General features: G+C 56.6%; 1 protein-coding gene across 2 annotated transcripts in view; it reads left to right on the forward strand.

The window, feature by feature from the left end:
• LOC127749323 (uncharacterized) overlaps positions 1-6,391 on the forward strand; it is a 198,337-nt gene that overhangs the window by 42,713 nt on the left and 149,233 nt on the right. The gene's annotated exons all lie outside the window — the stretch shown is intronic.

Consider the following 6,391-nt stretch of genomic DNA (forward strand, 5'->3'; position numbering starts at 1 on the left):
GGTCCTTCTTCGTCTTTTCTATCCTCCTGTTTTCCCCCCTCTCTATCTCCCATTCCGCCTAGTCCCGGGCTGTTTTGTTCGCAGGCTTGATTTTTCCCACAATCCATTTTCATTCCGCACGGACCTTTTCGTCCTCTCTTGTGCCTACCCTCTGGGATGGACTACCCTAGGGAGCGGTGGGGGCGGGCTGGCCGAGAGGACACCCTAGCGGGCGCACCCAAGGCTGCCTCCCTCCCCGAGTTAGAGGGGAAGAAGAAAAAAAAGGCTGGCCGGAGATGTATGGGCGACAAAGAAGTGCTCGGCGTAATTAGCCTCATTATGGAGCGGGTAGGGGATTTGTTTCCGGCAGCGGGAGAAAAGTCTCGCGGCCCCCGGCTGGGGTGGGGGACGGTCAGACGGTCAGACAGACGAAACCGGCGGGCGGGCAGACGGTCAGACGGTCAGACGGTCAGACGGACAGACAGACGAAACCGGCAGGCGGTCAGGCCGACAGACGGTCGGGCCGGGCGCCGCACGAGCGGGGCACACACTGCATACATATGGATGGCAAGGAATGAGGTTGGCACCAGTGTGGGTCAGGGAGTTGGTACCAACTGGGGTAGATGGGAATGGAAAAGCCCGGAGTGAAAGTGTTTTTCTTTTTTTTCTTTTCTTTCTTGTCTCTTTTTGCTCGGCGAGCGGCAGCCGGTTTTCTTGAAACGCGGGCACCTGCTTCTCTCCCGAGCAGCCACCTTTAGCAGTCCTTTGTTTTCGTATGCAATCCCCTTTCCTTAATTCTTTTTTTTTCTTAAAGTCAAACTTCCGATTTATTACGTCCGCTTCCGTGTACATGTGTTTTATTTTACTTTTTATGTGATGTCTTTGTGAATCTAGTCGAGCGCGGGAATCAGGTTAGCGGGCCGCCCGCTGGCTGCACTGCGCGCGTTGTGGGGCCCCGGTGTTTGCATATCTTTAGAATGAGCCCGCCCGGCTCCGCCCGGCTCCGCCCGGCTCGGTGCATCCCTGCCTCAGCGCCCCCACCTGCCCTCACCTGGCGGCGGCGGCAGCTGCAGGTGCCCCATCTGCCAGCAATTATTCCCGCCCGAGAGTCGTCGTCTCTCCGTAGTTGGCGCTGCCAAAAGCGAGCGCTCCTCGCGGGCGCGCGCGCGGTTTTCATTTATGTTTTTTTTTCTCTCCCCTGCTGCCTCTCCTCCGCTCAGAAGGATGATAAAGGCTGCGGGAATATTTCCTTCTTAATTTTGCAGCAGCGTTTGTTCTCCTTTTCTCCCGCGTCTTTCTGGCCTTCGAGCAGCGCACAGCTGCTGCTGCTGCTGCTGCAACACCATGCGGGCTTGTCTTTGCCCTTATCGCGAAACTGTCCGTCTGTCCGTCCGGGTGAAGAGGCAGGCAGCGCGCACCGCTTTCTGCTTCATCTCCACCGCAACAACACCGAACCCAATGACAAGGAAACTCTAATGGCTCATGGCGTGGGGGAGCAGAGCGAAGCGGCGGGACCAGCGGCGGGAGCGACGTCTAGCTCCGCTGTCAACCGCATGTTTGTGGCCTGCTGCTAGGGCCGGGCCCCGGGCCGAGCAGGCCCACGGCTTTGCATCCGGGAGGATTTGCTTCATAAACACGGATGTCGCTACGGATGTTGGAGTGGGGGTGGAACGTGGGAGAAGGATGGCTGTTGGAAGGGTCGCGTCCTATCTCTCTCTGTCTCTCACTCAGTCTTTCTCTCTCGCTCTTTTGCTAGTCTGTGTCGCGTCTCACTTGGTCACCGGCGGGCAGAGCAAACTCCCTTGGGGCAGCTCAACTCTGTAGGATCTCAGGCAATAAGTGAGGACGTACTGTGTGTGTGTGTGTGTGTGTGTTTGTTTGTACTTCGTGCCTTCGTGCGTTGCGCCCTCTGCTCGCGTCCCTTCCTCTCGGTTCTGTGGCTCTTCCCCCTCTCCTTCCTCTACTCCTGCCCGCCTGTCCCCCCTTCCCTTGGACTGGACTCGACTGAGAGGCCGCCGCCGGGCGTGGCTTGTGTTCTAAAATCAAGTTTTCCCCGTTTGGTGCGTGTGTATAGGGTGTAAGGGCGTCCAAGGTCTTTGGCGTTTCAGAGAGGGCGGTCCGCAGTTTTGCATCTTTCGCCGGAAAAGGGAAAATGTTAGAGGGGGGTGGGGGGGGGGTGTCATCTCCTGGTGGCCTTCGCTGCCCTTGACTCGCAATGTGGTCGAATATCGAAAGCGCTGCGACTGCTCGAAAGTGTCTCGGCGTGAGAGAGGATAACGCCGTGGCGGCTAAAGGGACCCTCTCTTTGACGCGTAGAGAGGTGCACCAGCACCACCACCAAGTCCTCTCCCGGCAACGCCGTATGGCGCAGGTGGTGGAGAGGCGGGAGAAGAAGTGTGTTGGGGGGGGGGGGGGGGGGGGGGGGGGGGGGGAAGGGGGGGGGGGGGGGGGGGGGGGGGAGTGGATTGAAAAGAAGAGGGAGAAGTCGTCTGTGCCGGTCGCCTTGGATGCCACTGGCAGGCGCCGAGCGTCGGGAGGGTTGATGGCGTGGCCTTGCTCGTGTCCGGGGCAGTCATCGGCCATGAGGCGGCAGCAAGCCAAGCAACGGATTGTCGATTCCGTAGCAGACGATTTCGCTTTTCGGAGAAAAGGGGGGGGGGAGGACGCGCGGGGATTTTGGATGTACTGTCAAGATTAACGTGGCATTTATTTTTATTTGAATGCGCTGAGATAAGGAATTTAGAACGTTTCGGTATTAAAATTTAATTCAAACATATGTCAAAGCGTAAAAGTAGCTGAGCGCTTGTATTGATTGGTCTGAAGTTTATATTTGATTTCATTTTAAATACCGAATAACCCGTACGGTGTGTTGGCCCATTTCCTTTCCTGGGAACCTCAGCCAGCGTGCTATCAACGCAAAGTCCCTGTCTGGCACAGGGCACAACGGTACCGGTGCACTACTGCAGGAAGGACAGCAGGTGGCTGCCAGAACGGGTTCTGCATTGTGACACAGCGGAATGCAGTTCCCGAGCTTCTGGTAAACGAGGATTGTGCTGCTCGCTCTCCGGAGCAGGGCGATATTTGATTTCCTTCGCTCGGCTAGAGCCGAGGCTAGAGCGATAATTCTAAGAAATCTTGCTCTATTTGAGTGATGATTAGGCGAGTTTCGAGTGAGGATTCCTAACGTTAATCTCTCTCAATTTGAGTGAAATTCTAGAATCTCATTCAATAAGAGCGAATATGTGTACACACACAGGTTACCAGGCGCGGTTTTATGATCGATCGCCCCTTCGCCCCCCCCCCCCGTCAGCCCAAATCGCCCCCTGGGGTGGGTAGGCAATTTGTCCTACAAAACCCCTAAAGGAAGGCAACCCACAGCAAATCGCCCCCTCCGTCAGACGGACTTAAAACCGCGCCTGCAGGTTACTCACTAACGATACGATACACCGTCGATACAACTTTATTGGCTAAGCGACATAGAAAATCGCAGACATCTGACGTAATTCAGTTTAAAATACCAGAATTATTTCTCATTCAGAATAATGACTAATAATCTTCTTAATGTTCTGTGATAATTGTCTATAATCCTTTTACTATACACTCAAAAAGCACAAGGCTTAGGCGAGTCGCAGACCCCTCGCGGGTTGGAAACTCCATCTGCTCATCAACCCAAACGCCCCGACACGACCGCATTCGTCGCTCCTCTTTTTAAAAGTGTTTTCTTTTTTTTTTTACTTTCATCCCTCTCTCTTGCGAAAATAATCTCTCCCCTCACCTGTGTGCAACAGGAGGGCGGCGCTGCGCGCGCTGCGCTGTAGGCCCCTAGTAATTAGCACGGCGGGGAGGGGCGCGCTAAGCTGTGTGCCCCTCCCGATGGTATCTGCTGCAGCGGGCGACTAGCTTTGCCGCCGGCTAGCTCCTCTAACGGCTCATGGCGGCGGGGGTGGAACTCTCTGCTAAGCGCCGCGGGGGCTACATAATTCATGGCGTTGTCCTTGTGCTCCGTGGCGCGGCTCCTGGCGGCGGCGCCGCCTGCTCCCATGCGTAGGCTGCTGCGCGCAAGCGCTCCAGCCGAGGCTCCAGTCGAGTCTCTTGTCTGTCCGATTCTGCAGCCAGCTCCGGGCATACTGCTGAAGTACATACCTACCGTGGCGGTGACGTGGGCCGGCGGAGGCGGTAGGAGACCCCAAGCAGTTGGGGTACGCAAAGGACCCTCTGCTCTGCTGCTGTCGTTTGGGGGTCGGTTTGCAAATTGCCTGGGAAATGTGTGTGGGGGTGGGTTGGATAGGGAGCTTAGCGGCAGCGCGGGGAGTTTCTCTGCGGACTTGACGTGGAGCTCACTGCCGCTTAGAAACGAAAATCGCTCTCCCTGGAGAGTGCGGGACGAGACAGGATGAGAGAGAGAGAGAGAAAGAGAGAAGGGGGATGAGAATAAAATGACCTTGAGGCGGTCAGGAGGCGTAAGGCCACGGCCCACCCGCCTCGTCCACGAGAGAGGAGAGCGCCTGCCTCGACGGTGGTTTCACGCTGCTGCCAGAGCTGCCAGCAGTCTCTGAAAGTAAATAAAGGATGGACGATGTGGTGCGCGCGGTCGGGGGTGTGAAGCGAACACCCGACAGGGCCTTAAATTTCAAACGTGAGACGCAGTACAGGAGGCCTGGAGGCCGTTGGGGGAAGGGGGGGGGGCTGTGGTGCGGGACAGGGGACACGACCGGCGCCGCGGATCGTGTCTTTTAGATCGACAAAGCCCCTCCCCCCTCCCCGCGCCCCAGCTGTGTCGGTATTCATTACTCTTATCTCATGTGAGATAGACGCCCCCTCCTCTGTCTCCGTCGCCTTGCACGCTCCCTCGTCTTCCTCCCCCCTCTCTTTCTTTCTCCCTCGCACCCTCTCGCCCTCTCTCTTGCTGCCGATTCCTCAGTGTGCCCCGTTGTTTCGGCCCCGTTTTTCAGCCGGACTTGTTGCTCCGTGTTGTCAAATAAAGCCCTTTCCGGTGGCCGCCATGTCGAAGGCGGCGTGGCGTGGCGTGGCGTGGCGTAGTGCGACGGGACGCAGGCACTGGGGCAGGGCGTCGCAAAAGGGCGACTTCAAGGACAGTTTCGGAGAATGCGGGTCAGGTCAGACCGAGCGCGGTGCGGTGCACGTTTTCTCCTCGTCGAAAATTTTTGCTGTTCTCCCACCCTGTCTTTTTGGGACACTTCGTGAACAGGAAAGAAGCAAGTCTGTCGGGTTGAGGTTGAGAGGCAGGTGTTGTGGTCCGAAAACCTAACAATACGACGTACCTCTCTTCCATGTCATCTCCCTCCTTCTGCCCCCTGTTTTCTGTGTCGACACAACTCGTCCTGTTGGACTTTGGGCTTTATTTGTGCTTGTTGTGGCGTTTGTGTTCTGATGAGTCGGCGTCTGCGCTGATGGGTATAGCGGCGCACCGGCACGCTGAGACAGAGGATGGCGGGGACCTTCGTGAGGTGTGCTTGGGACAAACCCGCACGACCTTTTCTTTTCGTCTTTCTTGTCCCGCAGATGCCGCTGGCCGATGGCGCAGTAGAGAACGAACGAGACGGGGCTGTTTCGCATCCATGCTCTCATTATTAATTGCGTGTTAATGGAGAAGTGATGCTCCCCCTTCCTCTCCCTCTAGCCATGAAGCGTAGGAGGAAAAGATGGAGAGAGTGGGTTGTACAGGGGGTGGCCGAGAGGGAGAAAGAGAGTTGAATTTAATTGAATTTTATTCATAGAAGTCCACTTAAAATTAAAGGGACTAATATGTTCTACTACGTAGTAGACCCACGCGCCCTCGATTTAACAATAAAAGTAACAATGTGAGCGGGTAGATAACGAGAGAGAGAGAGAGAGGAGGTATAGAGGTTGCGACACGGCGAGATTCGTTTAAACTCGGCGGCGCGGATTATGCCGTCATCTTCCTCCCACTTTTTGTCGCGTCGCCCAGGAGGCGAGAAGACAGAATAAAAAAAAAGATAAAGCAAAAGAGATAAAGAGCGGGGAGAGGAGGATAGGTAGGTGAGGTTTATTAGAGTCGCCGCCGGTTCCCAGCAAGCAGCGCTCCGCCGCAGACTGCGACAGCAGCGGAAGCGGGAACATTCGCCCTGCTTCCTCGTGCTACCTGCTGCTGCAGGTCATGCGTACTCTGCTAATACCACTTGAAGGCTTACGTACTTTTGGCGCAAAACACGTGTAGCGGCGTGCAAACTGTAGCGAACAGAGTTGTTGTTATTGCTGGCCGGCCCGCCTATGGTCCGCGCGGCGCCAGTGGCGGGCGGGGCGGGGGCCCACTCCATACGCCACAAGTGTCGCCCGCCACGCCACGCCACCGCACCCTGCCCCAGGGGCTGCGCTAGCGCCAGTACGCACCGCCGCCCGCCCCCGGACTGGCGTTGCCTCTGCACCCCCC

The sequence above is a fragment of the Frankliniella occidentalis genome, unplaced genomic scaffold (genome assembly GCF_000697945.3).
Source record: "Frankliniella occidentalis isolate FOCC.00 unplaced genomic scaffold, Focc_3.1 Scaffold46, whole genome shotgun sequence".
NCBI classification, from domain to species: domain Eukaryota; kingdom Metazoa; phylum Arthropoda; class Insecta; order Thysanoptera; family Thripidae; genus Frankliniella; species Frankliniella occidentalis.